Below are 21071 nucleotides of genomic sequence, written 5' to 3'. Positions count from 1 at the left end.
GGGGGAGAGACAGCGCGAGCGAGAGAGGCACGGGGGGAGAGACAGAGCAGGCGAGAGAGGCACGGGGGAGAGACAGAGCAGGCGAGAGAGGCGCGTGGGGGAGAGACAGCGCGAGCGAGAGAGGCACGGGGGGAGAGACAGAGCAGGCGAGAGAGGCACGGGGGAGAGACAGAGCGAGCGAGAGAGGCGCGTGGGGGAGAGACAGCGCGAGCGAGAGAGGCACGGGGGGAGAGACAGAGCAGGCGAGAGAGGCACGGGGGGAGAGACAGCGCAAGCGAGAGAGGCACGGGGGGAGAGACAGAGCAGGCGAGAGAGGCACGGGGGAGAGACAGAGCGAGCGAGAGAGGCACGGGGGAGAGACAGAGCGAGCGAGAGAGGCGCGTGGGGGAGAGACAGCGCGAGCGAGAGAGGCGAGTGGGGGAGAGACAGCGCGAGCGAGAGAGGCGCGGGGGGAGAGACAGAGCAGGCGAGAGAGGCACGGGGGGAGAGACAGAGCGAGTGAGAGAGGCAGTGTGGGGGGGGCAGAGCGAGCAAGAGAGCTGTTGTGGCGGGGACAAAGCAAGTGATAGGGCTGTGGGAGGACCAGCCAAACAAATTCTCCCAACTAACCCCCAAAAGGAAGTGAACTACCGCACAGATGCTCTGTGCGGGTTCAGCTAGTACCTAATTACTCTTGGAGGTAGGATAAGATTGAGTTGACCTATGAAAAGGGGGGCTGTGGGCCTGAGCCCTGGATCTGTTTAGTATCTAGTAATGCCAGTGGCAAACACCATTGTGTGATAGAGAGCTGGCGTTGTGGTAACAAGCATGAATTGTCCCCTTTGCTAAGAAGGGTCTACCTTGGTTTGCATTTGAATGGGAGACTACATGTGTGAGCAACTGTAAGATATTCCCTTTAGGGGATGGGTCAGCTCTGGGAAGAGCACCTGCATGTTCCAAGTTCCCTCTCTGGCATTTCCAGATAGAGCTGAGAGGGACTCCTGCCTGCAACCTTGGAGAAGTGGCTACCAGTCTGGGTAGACAATACTGAGACGGACCAAGGATCTGACTCAGTATAAGGCAGCTTCCTATGTCTATTTGGACCTGTAAGGTTCACATTGATGGGCCATAAGGTTGACCTCTGCAATTTCCTGCTCTTTTTCTCTTTGCCAGAAATAACTGTTTATTTTTTCTGTTAATTACTTTGAGTTCTGCGATGAAAGGGACATCAAAATCACATCAAAGAGAGAATGATGATCTCTCAAGAAAACACATGCACAGCTGTACTTACAGATCTAACTGTGCCATTTCCAGCACATTGAAAGTCCTGACAAAACAGAGATCGCTTTTAAAACTTGTTTAGTCAGACTTTCAGCTTCCTCCTGCCTCAGTCACACAGAGCTGATTTAAATGAATGCTGTGAGCCAAAGTGACAGTTGAAAGAATGCTGAGAGTGGTGGAATTCTCAGCAGTGTCCCATCCAAGAGAATTCAACACACACACACACAAACACACACAAATGGGCTGTCCTCACAAGCAGCCTAGACTAGGCTGCTCATGTGGAGCACTGGGATCCATGCAGATCCCGACACTCCCACTCAGGATAACCCCACTCCAAAGCCCGACTCTTAGGCAAGGTTAAGGGAACAAGCACTCCCTTAAACTGGCTGCCAAGCTTGTGTGTCTCCTTGAGCTCCACACAGTCTGAGGAGACACTGAAATGGATGCCTAGAGTGCCTGCCTTATGGCGGAATCCTCCAAGGCATCATGTTCATGTGTCCGCCATCTTGGATCGGGTGGATGTCATCATTTCAAACTGCACCATTGAGGTGTCCTTGTGTGTCGCTCACTATACCAGATTTGGTTCAAATTGTTTAGACAGTCCTCAAGTTAGTGCACTTGTGCCTCAAATGTTTATGCATCCCCGGAGGAGAGAAAGGGGAAACTGTCCTATCGGGCAGCCAGCACTGCCTGAAAGGGAAAAAGCTCACTCAGCCTCTTGGCAGCCCAGGCCATGCCCCCTTTACACGTGACATCATGTTATCAGCTTGTCATTTCAGGCAGCACTGGCTGCCTGATAGGATGTTTTCCCCTTTAAAGTGAAAAACGTCCTATTGGGCAGCCAGTGCTGCCTGAAATAAGAAACAGAGAGTTTGCTCAGGCTCTTGTCAGCCCGGGTGTGTGTGTGTGTGAGTTCGCTCTGGGTTCCTCCGGAGCCTGAGACACCCGCCCCCTGTGGGCTTCGGTGGCCCTTTTCATTGGTGGCCCAGGTTCTTTGAACCCGTTTGCACAATGGTGGCTACGCCCTGGCTCAGAGGCGTCTGGATCTCCACTGTGTGAAGCTGGATGCTGGCCTAGACGGTCCTTTGCTGTGATCCAGCAGGGTTTTTCCTACCTTCTTGACGCTGTGAAGGTTTCTTCTCACATGAAATGTGCAACATTTTTAGGGAATCAAAAAGAGTTTCAGTAACACTAGTGATTAGGCCTATGCAAAGTCGCATCAGTAAAAAATGGTCTGGAAAAATCAGAGGGGTTCAGAGAGAGTCTGAACCTGAACTTGCACAGCCAAATTAAGATTTGACTTTTCTGACTCCCTTCAGAAAAAAAAAGGAGCTTTCCAGAGCTCCAAGCAGTGGAGATATTCTTCGCTCTCTCTCTCTCTCTCTCTTTTTTACGGATCGTGGATAGGGTGGACCCCATCTCCTGCCCTTCTTCCTGCCTGCCAGCTTCTGTGAATCTCTTACTCCCTTTAAACAGTTTTATAAAGTTTTTTACCCATTGTTACTCACAAGCAGCTGGTTTCCGGGTTTTTATCGCTGATGTTATATCACTTCCCTTCTGACTCTCTCATATTATGACCTTTCTTCTGGGTTCACATTGAGTATCGGTGGTTACTTAAGTTCTCCCCACCCCACGTTTGTCCAGTTCTGACCTTGATCACAATCCCAACACCAATCCTGATTCCAACCCCAATATTCGGAAGAGTCCAAAGGACCCAACCCGACATTTGCAGGGTCAGATCAGATCAGGTTGGACCCAATCCCAACTTTTACGATCATGCACAGGCTTACTAGTGACAGTTCTCAGAGGGTTTTGCACATCACTGTAATCAAATAAGACTTTTACACAGATCGATTCCACCTATTTCTGAACTAGCTGGGTCTTCTTAGTGAAGGACTATTTTCCAAACAATAAGAAGCATTTCTTAATGATCGTATTAAACATCCCAAGGAGTGCTGAGAGAATCCGTCTTCCTGCTTTTGTACTCATTTGTCTAATAGTTATTTTGTTTGCAAGTTCTTCGTTACAATGCCTTGGCTTTAATTACTTGAATAAATTTTAATGCAATTAAGAAGTTGAATCCCCCTTTGCATTCAGGTGATTATGCGCAGGTAATTATGCAGTGTCAGAGGTGCAATTTGCATACCATTACTACAATAGTGAGAAGGGCCTGCTGCATGCAAAGTAAGGGGGATGTGGGATTTTGTTAACCCATTTATGTTATCACTAGTTTGCCACCAAACGTGAAATGAATGTAGATGGCATGCATGACGCAGAGGTCAGAAATTACATAGCCTTGCATACTATTTATTTATTTACTTATATATTTATTCGATTTATATACCACCCTTCCTAAAGTGGCTCAGGGCAGTGTACATTAAAATCAAACACACATAATAAAACAATTAAAATTTTTTTTTTAAAAAAAAAACATTTAAACCAGATTAAAACTGATTGAAATTCAAACTAGATATTATTAAAAGCCAGGCTGAAAAGATGGATCTAAGGCTCTCCTGAAGGCAGGTGCAGTCCGTGAATGCGTCTCCAGGGAGGGGGCATGGGTGGCTCCTTTAAGTGTAAACGGAGCTGGTGCTCTGTGCCGCCCAGCAGCCCCTGCGGCGGGGAATCGCCTCTGCCACTCACCTGGCCGCTGTCAGGGGCCCGCCTCCGTGGGAGCCAGGTAAGTGGCGGAGGCGATTGCCCACCACGGGGGCTGCTGGGCGGCACGGAGCACCGGCTCCGTTTACACTTAGAGGAGCCGCCCGCTGCCCCCCCCCCGAGGCGCATTCACGGACCGCACCTGCCTGAAGGCCTCCAAGGAAGATAATCCTCTTATATCCATGGGGAGCGCATTCCACCACCCAGGGGCAACAACTGAGAAGGACCCATCCAAGGTCATCAGCGGATTAACTGGTGGCACCCGAAGATGGACCCCTCCTCCTGGTGATCTTAATGAGAGGTGGAGGTCTTGTAGAGAAAGGCGCTCTCCCAGGTAACCTGGACCTAAGCCAAGACGTAGTGTTCTGATGTGTAAACAGAGATGCTGCAAGATCAGGCTTCTGCCCACTTCAGTAATGGGATGTAACCAGGGGTGTCATTGGGGTGTGGCCCATGGGGCACAGGCTGCAACGAATTGCTCAGAGCCCCAAATATAATCCACCCACTCCCCACTCCGTGATCTTTTCCAGACAGGAAGGGCAGCAGTGCAGGCACCTGCATAGAGCATTGGAGAGAGATCCTAGCGTCACCTCGGTCTCTGATGCTTCCACCTTCATAGGTATTGTATTATATAGTATCTGAGACCTTAAAAACATATGTCAACTTGGTATGATTGAGTTTAAGTACCCAAAAGAGGACTGGGAGACTGGGCCCCAGATCCTTTAAGTGTGTAGCAACACCCCTAGGCATAACCCTTGGTGCATATGGGATTTTTCTCTTCATTGAAGAAGTGAATGGGAAACTCTTGCAGAGAGGGGAACATTGCATGCTCATTGAGTTGCATATGCCCCACAAGACAGGTTCAGTGACTTTTAAAACCATTCCCCTTGGCATGAACATGTTTTGTTTCTTCCCCATTTGGCTAAGTGGTGAGAACTTCCAGAGGATGCAGCCCTTCTCAGATTCTGGCTTATCTTGGAGGAGATACACAACGTGTGATCCACTTGTGGAACTCTCTGCCACAGGATGGGGTGACAGCCAACAACCTGGATGGCTTTAAGAGGGGTTTGGATGACTTCATGGAGGAGAGGTCTATCAATGGCTACTAGTCGGAGGGCTGTGGGCCACATCCAGCCTCAAAGGCAGGATGCCTCTGAGTACCAGTTGCAGGGGAGAAATGGCAGGTGAGAGGGCACGCCCTCAACTCCTGTCTGTGGCTTCCAGCAGCATCTGGCGGGCCACTGTGCGAAACAGGATGCTGGACTAGATGGGCCTTGGGCCTGATCCAGCAGGGCTGTTCTTATGTTCTTATGAGAGATCACTGGGGGCTTACGGTATATTTGTAATATTTAGTTTATTTAGCAATGTGCAAGTTGAGTGGTAGTTGGGGCTGAAATAGCAGAGCACTCGCATGAGCAGTAACTCTGGCAGGAGAGCTGGTCTTGTGGTAGCGAGCATGAATTGTCCACTTTGCTAAGCAGGTTCTGCCTTGGTTGGCATTTGTATGGGTGACTACATGTGAGCAGTGTAAGATATCCCCCTTAGGGGATGGGGCTGTAGCTCACTGGTAGAGTATCTACTTTGCATGCAGAAAGTCCCAGGTTCAATCCCGGGCATCTCCAGGCCGTGCTGGGAGAGACTCCTGCCTGAAACCTCAGAGAGTTGCTGCCAGTCAGTGTAGACAATGCTGAGTTAGGTGGAGCCATGGTCTGACTCAGTATAAGGCAGATTCCTATGCTCCTATATTCCTAGGTTACATCAGATCTTCAGGGAGAAAACACTGTTCTCTAAGGCACTTCAGCTCTCTGCTCAGCTTCTCCATTCCAGTCTCGGCCTCTACAAACCTCAGTCTGGCTCTCTCTGAACAACGGCCTGTCTGTTTTTGAAGCTGCTGCTTTTGACACACATATTACAGAGCGGGGCATGAGTCACCTCAGACTCTCACATCGACCCCTCCCATCAGGTAGGTACATACAGTTTTATCAGGCTTCCTGCATCAGGAACTTCAGAACCATTAACCCTTCGTTCACAGACATCAGCTGCGTTCCTTGACTATCAGCTCGTGATCTGTCTAACAAAAGAGTAGGCCGGTCAGCATTCATAATCATACAGCGATTATTCCTGTAACAGGGATTCCAAGATATTGTTGACTACCAGGGGCGTAGCAAGGTTGGAGTGGGCCCAGAGACAAGATTTTAAAATGGGCCCCCAGCGCCTCAAAGTCCAGGGCCTCCGCACACCCCAGGCCCCCAAGGATTTAAGTCTGATATTCCAAAATAAGTATGCTGCCTGCAAATACATTTCACTGAATACACACACACACACGTCACAATATATAGTGATATACATTGAGTACTATACATTTGTATTACTTTTAATGCCTAGAACACACTAGAAAGATGAATTATTAAAATGGGCCCCTCGCTGCAGATTAGCAAAGGAGACTTTCAACCATGCAGGGTGAACCTATGTTTGTTTTCTCAGAATTCTGAACAAATTCAGTCAAGTTTGATTGCAGGAGGTTTTTCACAGGAGGCTTTTAAAGCCCTTTAAGACACATCTCTTCTGGAATGGAGGTGCTGCATTCACATGTTGGCCAGATTGACCCTGAAGTCCCTGCAAGTTATTGGGGAGCAGTTCACACACAAGAAAAATAAAATAAAAGCACCACACATGCTTCACAGTTCTCACTCAGACCTTCTGGGTTGCAAAACAACTTGAACATAAGTGCATTTATAAATGAATGAATGAATGAATAAAATTAATAAAATACTGTTCCAGAAGTTTTTGCAATTTTCTGCCATGAAACAAGCCACTTATAGGACTTTTTAGATAGTTTTTTTTAAGTCAGCAAATTTTCCAAGCTGTTTCAAAATAAATATTCAGAGACTTCTCGGTCCCTCCCCCCCCCCATATCCAAGCCCTATGGCAAGCAGATCCCTATATATGGGGGGGGGGCGGGAAAGGTAACCACAAAAAGGAGTTCACACTCTACCTGGCAAATGCTGGTCTGGGTTAAGCAGGGCAGCAAGGAGTCTTCTGCTGCAGAGAACACTCTGGCTGCCTCCTCCTTCCTGGCTTGCTTGGGCCCTACTCGAGTTCAGGCTTCACTGCGGCCTACACGGAGGCCTCCGTGGAAGCCCCGCCCACCCGCCGATCAGCTGAGAGGCGGGAGAAAAGGAGCTCTTGGCAGCTTGCCTGCTGCTTCGATTGCGGCCAGCAGAACAAGCAGGAGAGACGGCGAAGAGGGCAAGTGGCTGAGAGGCTATGGGGCTGGGCAGGGGGCAATGGGGAGTCACATGAGGTGCCTCTGGGGTGCCCCTCCAGGCAGTGGGGCCCCCAGACAACTGTCTCCCCTTGCCCTATCATTGTTACGCGCCTGTTGACTACAACTCCGATCAACCCCAGCTGCAATGGCCTTTGACTGGGGTTTATGGGACTTGTAGTCAACAAGATGTGGGCATGCCTGTTATAGGGAACACTGATCATAGCCCCACATTTGTTACATAGCTATGCCCCTCGGCGCCCCCCAAATAATCAATGCAAGAAATAGTAGATCAGTCTGGCCTTCTCTGGGACGCCTTGTTTTAGTGCCTCGGCTTGACCTGTTAACTGTGAACAGTTATAAATTATAATCTGATTGGCTGTTGGGACCGTTCAGCAGGCCTCCTGGGAAATCCAGGCAAGCAGCCAAACTCGATGCAACTTCAGGCATATCATTGGCCCTCCTGTGCTTGTTCCCCTCCTGTAAATGTTATGCACATGAAAGACCTGTTTTGGATCAGGACCATGGTGAGAAGTAGGAGTATTCCCACACCCTCCTCCATACTATGGTCCTAATCAGTGGCACCCTATGTGTCCTATTTACATAAGAAAGCAACCGCACCTGGGGGGATAATGATGTAATTGAAGTTGCATTGATTTTCAACCCAAATCTCTAACATGGTGGTGGTAGTGCTCTAGGCAATAACAACAACAAAAAAATTTATATACCGCTTTTCAACAAAGGTTTCCAAAGCGGTTTATATAGAGAAATAATAAATAAATAAGATGGCTCCCTGCCCCCAAAGGGCTCACAATCTAAAAAGAAACCTAAGATAGACACAGTACTAGAAGTACTGTGCCGGGGGCAGACAGGGCCAGTTACTCTCCCCCTGCTCAATAAAGAGAATCACCATGTTAAAAAGGTACCTCTTTGCCCAGTTAGCAGGGGAGAAGCAAGGATGCTCTTCTACTCTGGCTCGCCATCCCTGCTAGCTTTCTTGGACACTGCCTGCCTGCCTGATACATTTTACCTGGTAGGAGCAGTGGTAGGAAAGGGGGCATACTTTCATCTCCTCATTCTGTGGCTTCCCAAGACATCTGATGGGACACTATGGGAAACAGTGTTTCCTGGATTAGCTGGACCTTGGGCGTGATCCAGCAAGGCTCTTCTTATGTTCTTAAGTTGGGACCTTCATGCAGAGCTTGTGCTCAACTAGTGAGCTATGGCTCCTCACTCCAACTTTTTTTTTTTTTGGTCGAGATTTACAGCGACTGTCATGGTGTGTCTTCTCTCCATATGCATTTGTTTTTGAATTCACCAGGAAACAATTAAGTAGTGCTCGGAGCAAGTGACTGACTTCAGTGACCAATCATTTGCTCAACCCATAAATCTTCTGTGTTCCTCCTTCTATAAAATGAAAGTGCCAATGAGATTAATACAGCACGGCCTCAGAGTTGCAGACATATTGAAATTATACACCTATGGAAAAGACATGAATGGATGGCACAAAACACTAAGAACATCTTCTGGGCATCAATGCACAGGAGAGAGATGTCCTCAATAACTGTGCTCTTGCCCAACATCTGTTCCTTCCAGTGGCCTTCCACAGGTGATATTTCCTGCAGATTATGCTCAAAATTTGTATGTCTTCCTGTTATCAGGACCATCATAGCCCTGTCCAGTCATTATTGTGTCCAGATACGGTCTACCCAGGATCAGAGCTAATGTGAGTGTACTAGTTAGCCCCACCCCCTGTGCCAGCGCTCTCTTTGGCCATGCCCACCACTTTCCCTGAGTACAGCATTGGCCTGCAGTGGCAAATACTGTTCCACCTCATGATCTGGAGCTCTTCCCAGAGTTCCAGATCATGGGGAGAAACTCTCACTGGATACAGCAATTGCGAACACGGTAGCTAGGAAGAGAAGGAGATATGGATATGGAGTGGGCAAACCCCACTCAGCCAGGAAACTCACGAGGTGAACACAAGAACATAAGAAGAGCCCTGCTGGATCAGGTTTGAGGCCACCCTAGTCCAGCATCTTGTCTCTCCCACTGGGCCACTAGGTGCCTCTGGGAAGCCCACAAATAAGAGATGAAGGCATGCCCCCTCTCCTGCTGTTGCTCCTCTGCAACTGACATTCAGAGGCCTCTTCTGGAGGTGGCCTGTAGAGTAGCCATCATGAGTAGTAGCCATCGATAGACTTGTCCTCCACAGATTTCTCTGATTTTGAGCCAGTCGCTTTCTCCGCCTGACCTACCTCACAGAGGTGTTCCAAGGATACAATGAAGGGAGAAGAACTTTACACGCCCCCCTGAGCTCCTTGGAGGGTGTGCAGGATACTGTATTACGCAGGTATAACCTCTATTTTATAAGAGAGTCATCTTCAATTCAGGATCATCTTCAATTTGGGTAAATACAGTAATAGCACAACCAATAATCAAAATAACCAGCAAAATGCTATAGAGCTTATTTTGAGCCAGCGTGGTGTAGTGGTTAGAGTGCTGGACTAGGACCGGGGAGACCCGTGTTCAAATCCCCATTCAGCCATGATACTAGCTGGGTGACTCTGGGCCAGTCACTTCTTTCTCAGCCTAAACCTACTTCACAGGGTTGTTGTGAAAGAGGAACTCAAGTATGTAGTACACCGCTCTGGGCTCCTTGGAGGAAGAGTGGGATATAAATGTAATAATAATAATAATAATAATAATAATAATAATAATAAACAAGCCGACTGATAATGTTAGTGAAGAGTTCAATCTATCCTATCGCGTGGGTGTTACAGAAAGGCGAGGAGTCGTTACAAATGTTAGAAGCTGTTGGGAAACAGATTCCTGTGTCTTCTGATTTTTACATATGCAATCTCTGCAGTGATTTCAACCCCTCAATTGACTTGAGGATGCTAATGTCATTTTCTACCAGCAAGGCAGCAGAGGAAATGCAGACTTGTCTGGATTTCAATCTCCATGGAAAACTACTAGCTTATTAGCTGTTCTGTGATGCTCATTGCTGATCGGGTCGCGACTGCAATTCTAATCATGGGCAAGCCTAATAGATTTTGATTTATACATAACATATTCAGGAAACGCTACTTGTTGGTCTGAAAGGACTCTGATCTGATAAAATTCAAAGGGAGGGGGGCAAACAGCCCCTGCTAACTCATGCATCTTCTAATTATACGGCAGCGATGCCTTCCCCAGTTTGAAAAGTAATTGTTGTCAGGTGAAAGGCAGCACTAAAATGCATAATGTTGAAGAATTAGCACCTCAGTCCTCGCCATTCCTTTCATCTGTCAAATTCCCCTAAGTGCTTCAAAAAGAAATTGGTGATAATAATGGACTCTGGTTGGATTTTTCTCCCAAGATAATTGCACTGTCATTTCTGAATAACCTTAAAGGTTATTTTATTTTGCAACTTTTTTTTTATTTTCAAGGAAATATCTCACCACTTGTGAAAGAGGGTGGGGAGGAAGCCAATAGCTATAAATGATGTGATGATGGGGCATGGTCTAAGGACAAATGTGGCAGCTGCTTTCTAAAGCTAAACAAGTCTAGATCTGGTCAATGTCTGGATGGGGAACCACCTGGGAATCCCGTGTAAACTGCCTTGACTTCCACAGTGAAAGAAAGGCAGGATATTATACATCTAATAAATAATTAGATTATTATAAAATAACTACAGTGCAGGAACACATGTGGGTCAGTGTGATGTAGAATGCTGGACTCAGACTGGGGAGACTTGGGTTCAAATCCTGCTGAGCCATGAAACTCATGGGGCATTATAATGCCCTTATACAAAACTATGGTGCGGCCACATTTGGAGTACTGCATACAATTCTGGTCACCACATCTAAAGAAGGACATTGTAGAACTGGAAAAGGTGCAGAAGAGGGCAACCAAGATGATCAGGGACCTAGAGCACCTTCCTTATGAGCCAAGACTACAACACCTGAGGCTTTTTAGTTTAGAAAAAAGACAACAGTGGGGAGACATGATGGAGGTCTCTAAAATAATGCATGGTGTGGAGAAAGTGGATAGAGAGAAATTTTTCTCCCTCTCACATAACATTAGAACCAGGGGTCATCCCATGAAATTGATTGCCAGGAAATTTAGGACCAACAAACGGAAGTACTTTTTCACACAACGCATAATCCACTTGTGGAATTCTCTGCCACAAAATTTGGTGACAGGCAACAACCTGGATGGCTTTAAGAGGGGTTTGGATAACTTCATGGAGGAGAGGTCTATCATCGGCTACTAGTTGGAGGGCTATAGGCCACCTCCAGCTTCAGAGGCAGGATGCCTCTGAATACCAGTTGGAGGGGAGTAACAACAGGAGAGAGGGCATGCCCTCAACCCCTGCCTGTAGGCTTCCAGCGGCATCTCGTGGGCCACTGTGTGAAACAGGATGCTGGACTAGATGGGCCATGGGCCTGATCCAGCAGGGCTGTTCTTATGTTCTTATCTATTCCAGCCTAAACTACCTTACAGTATTGTTATGACATTAGAGTGGAATAATTCCCTAGCCTTGTTCAGTTGTTTGCTATGAAACCATTGTACTCAGTTTCAGTGCCAAAAGCAGGTACAGAAGATACAGATGGTACGGATGCTCTGGGACGAGCACCTGCTTGCTGGCAAGCAGAATGTTCCAAGTTCCCTCCCTGGCATCTCCAAGATAGGGCTAAGAGAGACTCCTGCCTGAAACCTTGGAGAAGCCACTGCCAGTCTGTATACAGAGCTAGATGGACTAATGGTCTTACTCTGTAGAAGATAGCTTCCTATGTTCCTAAGTCCCACCCTGGCATATTCCTCCCTTCTTCCACTGCACTGGTCATGGTTACTGGCGTGCAGAGGCAAATGCCATGACCATGATGGTGGGTGCTTCTGTGATTGGAAGCATGCGGAGCAATCCAGGCTGCTGACCACGGACGTGCCCACCATCATTGTTAAGACATTTGCCTCTGCAGACACATAAAGTGGGGGGGGGGGCTTCCAGGCCTAAAGTCCAGAAAAGGACTTCCAGACTGACCCACTTTTGTCACTGAAACAGTGTGCAGTAGATTCACACCAGAGGTCTGAATAAATACCCCTGTGCAAATTCGGATTCGAAAATTCGGATTTTAAATGTAATTGACCCAAATTGGAAAAAATCGATAGAATTTGAATCCATTTAAAAAAAATTGGATTGTAAAGCTGGAATTAATTCTGAAATATCAAAATTAATTGTGGAAATACATCAGAATTTTGGAATTGGCAAAATGGAACAAGATTTTCCCCCACAGAGGTGCAGGAGGAAGTGGAAAAAAATCACCAAAAATCACCAGTTGGTAATAAAGCACTGAAACTTGCCGGACATGTGGGGAAGGAGATTTTGGCCTCCTGAGTTAATTTGAAGAGAACTGGTAACTCCCTTGATTTTTGATGATTTTTTTTAAAAAAAGGCTAAAAATGGTGAAGTCTGGCTTGTTTCAAGCCAGAACTTTACAAAAACTTCTGAAGATGAATATTCTCCTTGGACCATCACTCTAACAGCATGAGGAGGAATCTACCCTTTACCTTCAAGAAAAGGGTTAACAGCATGCCCTTTTTGCCACAGTTAGGAAATCTGACAAACAAGAAGTCCACATTGGCAGTGCTCTGGGTAAACTACCGCCCCCGCCCCCCAAGCTATGATTTTTGGTTAGTTTTGAATTTTTTCTTTAAAATGGTTGGAGATCAAGAAATCTGGCTTGTTTCAAGCCAGAACTTTACAAAAACCTCTGAAGCCAGAGACCTTCCTTGGACCATCATTCTACCCCCTTGTGGAGGAATCTGCCTTTTACCTCTTCTGAGTGCCCCTGCCAAACAAGGTGAGGTGGTTGGCTACTAGAGAGAGGTTCTTTTCAGTGGTTGCACCTCATTTAATGCATATATATATATATATATATATATATATATATATATATATGAATGATAGCCTTCCCAGTGAAGTTTTAGATGCCAGGTAAAGACCTTTTTGTTCACATAGGCCTTTTAGATTTAGATTTTTAAATTTGATTTTGAACTGATTTTTAAAGCGTTTAAAAATTACTTTGTATTCTATTTCTATTTTTTATTTTCCCTTTAGACTGTTATGATTTAATGTGTTGTGGTTTTATTTCATGTTTTAATGATGCGTTGTGAGCCACCCAGAGAACAATTTGTTATGGAGTGGCTAACAAATAAAGTGTTTGTTTGTTTGTTTGTTTGTTTGTTGTTATTTACCTTCATGAAAAGAGGTAACAGCATGCCTTTCCCCACTTTATATCTCTTGAATGGGTGGGGACACAGTTATGAAATCTGGCACACATGAAATCCACATTAGCAGGACTCTGTTACTGTTTTTTTTTCAAGGCTATGGGTAACTCCTCTGATTTTGGGGACATTATTGGAAAAAAACCCTAAAAATAGCAAAATGGCTAAAACTGGTTTGTTTCAAGCCAGAACTTTACAAAAAGTTCTGGATCTGAAGCCATCCCTAGGACCCTGTGGAGGAAAAAGGTCATTCCTTTGATTTTATAGTAATTTTTGTTTCTGTATTTATGGTTAGAAAGAATTTCTCACTTCCCCTTCTAGCTATTATGGGATTAAAAGATGTGAAAGTCATTTTAATCCTTTTTAAAAGGCCTGCCTGTTCCTGCAATGGAGAATAAAAAAATTAATATAGAATAATAGGACTGTCCTTTTTCCTCCACATGGGGGTGGGATGATGGTTCAAGGAGGGGTTTTGGATCCAGAACGGTTTGTAAAGTTCTGGCTTGAAACACGCCAGATTTCACTAATTTTAGCTATTTTAAAGAAATTTTTCACACAAAAACATCACTGAAAATCAGGGGATTGGTCCATTGCTGCCCTTACCATCACAAAATGAAGGAAACACTTTACTGGATCTATTTGATCTGTTCAGAGGAAATCTAGCCATAGCCTTGATGAGGAGTGGCAGCATTTCCTCTATGCAAAACTGTGCTCAAAATCAATGGCAAAATGTGCACAAGTCTTAAGGGGAAGGCACCCGGACTGTCAAAACACAACTAAGCACTGTCAAAGCATGTCTATGAGAACTACATTAAGATGTCAAAATGAAACAGATGTCAATGCAGGTTAAACTACCTGCACAAATAAACACAACATTAAATTAAACACAAGGGACTCATTTCTAGCTTGGAAAGCGAACAATCACATAGGGGTGGTTTGCGGTTATGTAGAAGCATGAGCAAAGCGTTGCTGTTAGTAGGTATTCTGATGGCTTGTGGGCGTGGAGTGTGTTTTGAAGGAGAAAACTGAGACTGTTCCCTGTGAATCACAACACTGTCTGCAAACTGAAACTGGGTCCTTTGCATTCAGAATCCCTCCCCACAATTTTTAGCATGATTATGTGTGCCTTCCACCAGTGTTCTCTCTAATTTTTTTCATCTATGTGCAGAATGAGTTTTGTTCTGGGCGGCAGTATCAACGCAGTGTGCACGCACTTACATTCAGAATGGGCCTTCCTGATTCAGCCTGAGTGGGATCTAAAATTAATTGAGCGGACATGAAGGCCTGCTCAACCTAGGCCCCCCCATAGCTGTTTTTGGACTGCAGCTCCCATAATCCCCAGCCACAGTAGCCAATAGCCAGCGATGGTGGGATTTGTAGGCCAACATCTGCAGGGGGGCCGACGTTGAGCAGCCTTGCCTTAGAGGGGACACTGCCTTCCACCATTTCCTCCGTTAGGAAATAACACTTGATACTGTCCATTGTCCCAAGATATATGCAAGGAGATATCCTCCCTGCTAGAAATATATAGGAATTTCCTCAGGCAGCTCAGATTTTCAATGGAGAAAAGCTAAATTCTGTCACCTGTATAAAGTGTGGAAATAGAGCAAATATGTTTATTTTACATAACTTGTCCTATGGTTTTTACTGAATTTATTCTGGTCTTGCCAATCAAGGAGCTACTGCAGTCACTGAAGACCGATTCCAACCACTGGACATATTATTCTTCCAACCTTGGTTGAGATTTACATGTTCAAGCATATTTTCTCAGCCATGAGGACTAGAAACTTGCTCCTATAAAAATTGTAAACTGTTATTCTCAAAATCTAGACTGAGTTGCCCATTGCCACATTCTATATCTCTAAGTGCTCCCAAGGAATTGCATAGAGAAAGCAGGTCCTCCCATTCTCTCTTCAAGAGCCATTTAACAATTAAGAAATGGCGGAGCTGGCAAAATATCTAACTCTTACCCTGTGCCTATACTTAGTTCAAGGAGAGCTGTAGCCAAATGTTCATGGACCAATAATTAGGGCTGTGTGAAGCAGCCATATTCAGTCTGGAGACTGCCATGGAACTTTGGATGCAGACCTAAAACAACATAAGAACAGCCCTGCTAGATCAGGCTCAAGGCACATCTATTCCAGCATCCTGTTTCCCACAGTGGCCCATCTGATGCCTCTGGAAAGCCCACAGGCAAGAGGTGAGGGCATGCCCTTTCCCCTACTGTTACTCTCCTGCAACTGGTATTTAGAGGCATTTTGCCTCTGAGGCTGAAGGTGGCCTATAGCCCTCAGACTAGTAGCCACTGATAGACCTGTTCAGTGTTTCCTCTAACAGAAAATCCCAGATGTTGTTGACTACAACTCCCAGCATCCTCAGCCAAAGCCCACTGCAGCTAGGGATTCTGGGAGTTGTAGTCAACAACATCTGGGATTCCCTCTTACAGAGTACACTGGACCTGTTCTCCATGGATTTATATATAGCCCTGATTTAATACAGTGGTTTGGTTGAACAAAATTCAGTTGGTTTATTCAATTTGGCCCCAAATGAATGGATCACTATGATTTAGTGTTTGAAGTACCCAATGCCTAACCAGCCCCCAATCCCCACAATATTTGTATTTATGTATTTATTGTAAGGTCTAAAAAGACATCTGCATGCACAACTGTGGGCTCTCTACGAGAACGCGGGAACCCTTCTTTATCAGGGGTTGTCATCCCTGTCTGCTTTGCAGTCTTGCACCTCACTATCTCCTTGTGACAGTTGCTAACTTTGCAAGCAGGATAATTGTAGAGAAGCAAAGTAATGTGTATTCATTTGTGAATCAGTCCCTACCTTGGATGAGATTAAAAGGGAGTCATGGTCCTCGGTCCAGACACTGTGGGAGGACATGGACAGCTGTGGGAAGACATGGACAGCTGTGGGAAGACATGAACAATTCAGGGGATAAGTTAGGGTGGGAAACTCCAGACACATCAAGGTCCCTCCCTCCACCATGTCCAGAGGAGACACCTTTGCTTTTATCTTCAGACTTGGAGGGCCCCTCTGAGGAGCGGTCTGGCGGGGTGGATCCAGTGCCTACAGTATTGCCCCTTTCAGATCTTGCAATTTTTTTAGGAGGGGACACAACTAGAGACAAGAGCTGGAGAGCAGAGCGATTTGGAGACTCCACAGGGACCAGACCTCAGCTGAAGCAACATCTGCACAGCTTTTGGAGCTCTCCAAGACCTGATCTTGCCCTGGGAGCTAGCCATGGTCCTGTTCCTCTCTCAGTTTTCTGCCCTGAACTGGTCTCCTTCCATTGAGAACTGCAGTCTCCTGAAATCCAGCGATCTCCTGCATGGAATTGGATAAAGTGACTATAAGTGAATCCAGAGACCTGTGGAAGATAGGAACATAGGAAGCTGCCATATACTGTGTCAGGCCATTGGTCTATCTAGCTCAGACTTATCTACCCAGCCTGGCAGTGGCTTCTTCAAGGTTGCAGGAAGGGCTCTCTCAGCCCTATCTTGGAGATGCCAGGGAGGGAACTTGAAACCTTCTGCTCTTCCCAGAGCAGCTCCACCCCCTGAGGGGAATATCTCACAGTGTTCACACATGAAGTCTCCCATTCAAATGCAACCAGGGTGGACTCTGCTTAGCTAAATGGACAAGTCATGCTTGCTACCACAAGACCAGCTCTCCTCAAATGAATGAATTTGCAGGCACTTCTCTGCCTGAAAAGAAAATGCAAAATTCAGTGCAGCCAGGCAGGCAGGGATCCCATTATTTACCTCAAACACACTTAATTGCATTACCTCCATAAGTATTTAACATATAGGAAAAACATTCACTCCCCCATAACATCCTTTGCTCCCTCAAATTAGTTGACCTTTAGGGAGGAGTGACTAGAACAATGCAATATCACGTGGCAGCGGGTTCCACAGGCTAACCATGCCTTGTGTGAATGAGCCTGCTGGTGGTCCCATTTCCCGGGCCACCGGTGCCTACCCTTCCAAACACACCCACCTAAGCATAGCCGTTTCCGACACCCCTTCCAAGCACCCACCCCAGCCCTCCCGCCTGTGCACTCCCAGTAGAATTTATTTTGGGGGATGTTTTTTCTTTAAGTAAACTCCCACGATATATCACAGGCCACTTTTGAAAGTTCCCTCAGTTTCCAACGAGTTTTGCTATGTGGCAAGAAACTGAAAGCTATCAGTGAAATGTACGTAAGTCCAATACTCCTGTGGGCATGTAGGACTACTTGCAGCATATTTCCAATCCAGCCCCAGTTGTGTTCCCGTTTCTTTGTATTAAGTTTGATTTGCTGAAAAATACTATTTGCATATGAGGTGCAAGGATATTTTTTAATTTGTTTTAAATGCCCCATGTAAAACCCTCAGCAACATTTCAATAAAATTATATATCTTTAAAATTCCTATCTATTCTGACTAATTATTTAGAATTGCAGTCCACATGCTGTATAATTCTCATTCAGAATCATCACTGATACAGAAGAGTGATGCTCTTTACCGCAATTGTTTAAGAGAACAAAATGGGGGATATTTAAGTGGCTAATCATACAGTTTCTCTGGGAATATATGAGCATTTAAATTATATGGTGATAAACTGATCAGAAAGAAATGCTGGCAGTTTAGATATTGCATGAAAAAAAAAAGTGAAACAAAGAATGTGCTCTCTTTGCATCTGCAGCGTTTATTGAACTAATAATTACATTTTGAGCCACTTTGCTCTATTTTCTTTTTATTAAAGAAACAGATTGTGTGCAGAATTGGGCTTCAGAACATGAATTACTATTAATCATGAGTGTCCCAGGGCTGAGAATATTTTGTTTGCAAAATTAGAACTTGGTTTATTTTCTCTTTCAGGACACAAATGCTAAAGGTAGATAGATACATAGATAGGCAGAGAGATATGCTCTTTGTAGTTTAATATTAGCATTTTACCGTTATTGCCACTTTGCAATACTGAATGATTTTGAAAAACCTGAACAATATAACACTATTATTTTCCTGTGTATTATTATTTATTATTTTTATTATCTATTTACACAGATGTCTACCAGACATCTACCAGATGCTACCAGTCTACCAGATGTTATTGACCGGATTTGGTACTTTAATTATCGGGCCCTTTCCAAGGGTCTAGGATAACTAAAGAAAAATTAAAGATAGTGTCGTAGTATTCGTACTATCCCAAGTAGTGTGGCCTTCTGTAGCTGATGTGTTGTAATTTTATCGATGCCCAAGGTGTCAAGATGGTGTTCAAGTTCTTTTGGTACTGCACCAAGGACACCAACAACTATTGGCACCACTACCGTTTTCTTTTTCCAGAGCCGCTCAATTTCAATCTGAAGGTCCTTGTATTTAGTTGTTTTCTCCAGTTGTTTTTCGCCGACTCATCTATCCTCTGGGATTGCAATATCAATTTTCAGAACCCGATTCTTCTCGATGACTGTCAGATCTATATTGTGCGCTAAATGCCTATCAGTTTGTATTCTAAAATCCCAAAGGATTTTTGCCTCCTCATTTTCTGTTACCTTCTCAATTGGATGATTCCACCAATTCTTGCTTGCTGGCAATTTGTAATTGTTACAAAGGTTCCAGTGGATCATCACAGCAACTTTATTGTGTCCTTCCTTATAATCAGTCTGCACGATTTTCTTACAACAATATACAAGGTGCTCAACCATCTCATCCGCTTCCTTGCATAACCGACACTTACTGTCTTTCTGGGTCTTATCAATTTTTGCTTTTATAAAATTTGTTTGTAGTGATTGTTCCTGGGCTGCAAAAATGAGACCTTCCATTTCTTTCTTCAGTGTCCCCTTCTTTAACCACTGCCATGTTATGCTATTGTTGACTTTTGATTGTATGTCATTAAAGAACTGACCATGCAATGGTTTGTTGTGCCATTTTTCTCGTCGATTCCTCATCTGCTGTTTTTTTGTATTCATCCTTTGATTCCTTTATTTTCAACAGTCTTATTTTACTAACTTCCTGTCGCATTTCTTCTTGGCTTTCATTGATGTATTCCGCCAATGCTCATTTTTCTTCTTCAGCGGACTGTCTGACTTGCAGCATTACATGTCCACATTCATTTCTTGGCAGGTACAGCCTATCAACATCACTTCTTGGGTGATGTTGTTATTTATTATAATTAATTAATTAATTAATTAATTGGGAGACATGACAAATATTATTAATTGGGAGACATGACGAACAGCATAACATGGGTAGTTCTGCACCCTCTCCTGTGCTGCTATGGGTAACTGTAACAAGGTCAGTGCTGTTGTGCAATAGCACCCTTGTTTCAGGTGGCTGCAGCAGCCGAAGTAGGGGAGGAGAGTTGGTTTTGTGGTAGCAACCATGAATTGTCCATTTTGCTAAGCAGGGGCTACCTTCGTTTGCATTTGGATGGGAGTCTACATGTGAGCACTGTAAGGTATTCCCTTTAGGGGATGGGGCCATAGCTCAATGGCAGAACATCTGCATGCAGAGGGTCCCAGGTTTGATCTCTGGCATCTCCAAGTAGAAGCGGGAGACACTCCCATCTGGAGCCTTGGAGAGCCACTGCCAGTCATTGAAGACAGTGCTGAGCTAGATGGACCAATGATCTGAGTTGGTATAAGGCTACATTCTTAGGGTACACTGTGTTGCAGGGCTGCTATGATGAGGATGAGGATGAGGAATAAAGGCGGTATAAAAATTTAACGATAAATAAAAGAATAAAAATAAGACTATTCATATACTGCCTTTAATTTTAATAAAATCTCAAAGTGGTTAGCATCACAAAAGGAATGAGAAGATGGTTCCAAAAGGGCCCACAGTCTAGAAAGAAACACAACGTGAACACCAGCAACTACCCCTGCAGGGATACTGTGCTGGGGTTGGATAGGGACGGTTGCTCTCCTCCTGCTAAATTAAAGAAAGCCACCGCTCAAAAGGTATGTCTTTGCCCAGTTAACAATAATGGAATAAATGTAGTTGATTTTCTCCCACAAAATAGGGCAGAAGTGTTATAGACAGACAGAGGTGGACAAAGAATCCCTTCTTGCCTGTAGCATATAGGCATCAAGTCTATACCACAAGAGTTAGGGAATTAACTACTCTGAGCCTACTGTTAGGTAGGATAAACATTAAATAGCTTCCTATGTTCCTACAGCAACAGTTTTGGGTCTGCTTCTAAAGTTCAGCACATTGCCAGTCATTTTGCTGATTACCTTGTGTTGACCACCATGGAAGTACCATTTGGATGTTCTGCTTCAGGGACCAAAAATATGGAGCATGTTGGTTGGATCAGGAATGGGCAGGTAAAATTCCTGAGAATGGGACTGTAGTGAGAGAGCATCTGCTTGGCATGCAGAAGGCCCCAGGTTCAGTCAGTGTTATCTCCAGGTAGGGCTGGAAGAGATTCCTACCTGAAACCTTGGAGAGCTGATGCTAGTAACGCTAAAGAGACCCGAAACAGGGTTGAAGGAGCAGCCAGCCAGGTTAGGAGAGTGATCATGTGGTAGCTGGGTAGGATGGCTTTTTCATCCCCCATTGGTAAAAGGCTGGGGATGGAATGTGGGTAGGGCACATCTATCCTACCCAGATCCTGCCTTCCACACGAT

At 45.2% G+C, this 21071-nt stretch overlaps 1 long non-coding RNA gene across 1 annotated transcript in view; it reads right to left on the bottom strand.

The window, feature by feature from the left end:
* Positions 1-7050, bottom strand: part of LOC128331616 (uncharacterized) — an 80639-nt gene extending 73589 nt beyond the window's left edge. The window contains exons 1-2 of the long non-coding RNA XR_008310369.1: positions 6914-7050; positions 5894-5989 (exon numbers count right to left, since the gene is read on the bottom strand). This is a non-coding gene — a long non-coding RNA (uncharacterized LOC128331616). The remainder of the gene's footprint in view (positions 1-5893; positions 5990-6913) is intronic.
* Between the last annotated feature and the right edge of the window lie 14021 nt (positions 7051-21071).

This window comes from Hemicordylus capensis, chromosome 6 (genome assembly GCF_027244095.1).
Source record: "Hemicordylus capensis ecotype Gifberg chromosome 6, rHemCap1.1.pri, whole genome shotgun sequence".
Classification (NCBI taxonomy): Eukaryota; Metazoa; Chordata; class Lepidosauria; order Squamata; family Cordylidae; genus Hemicordylus; species Hemicordylus capensis.
The sequence above is the reverse complement of the archived record's forward strand: the minus strand, read 5'-3'. Positions and strand labels throughout refer to the sequence as shown.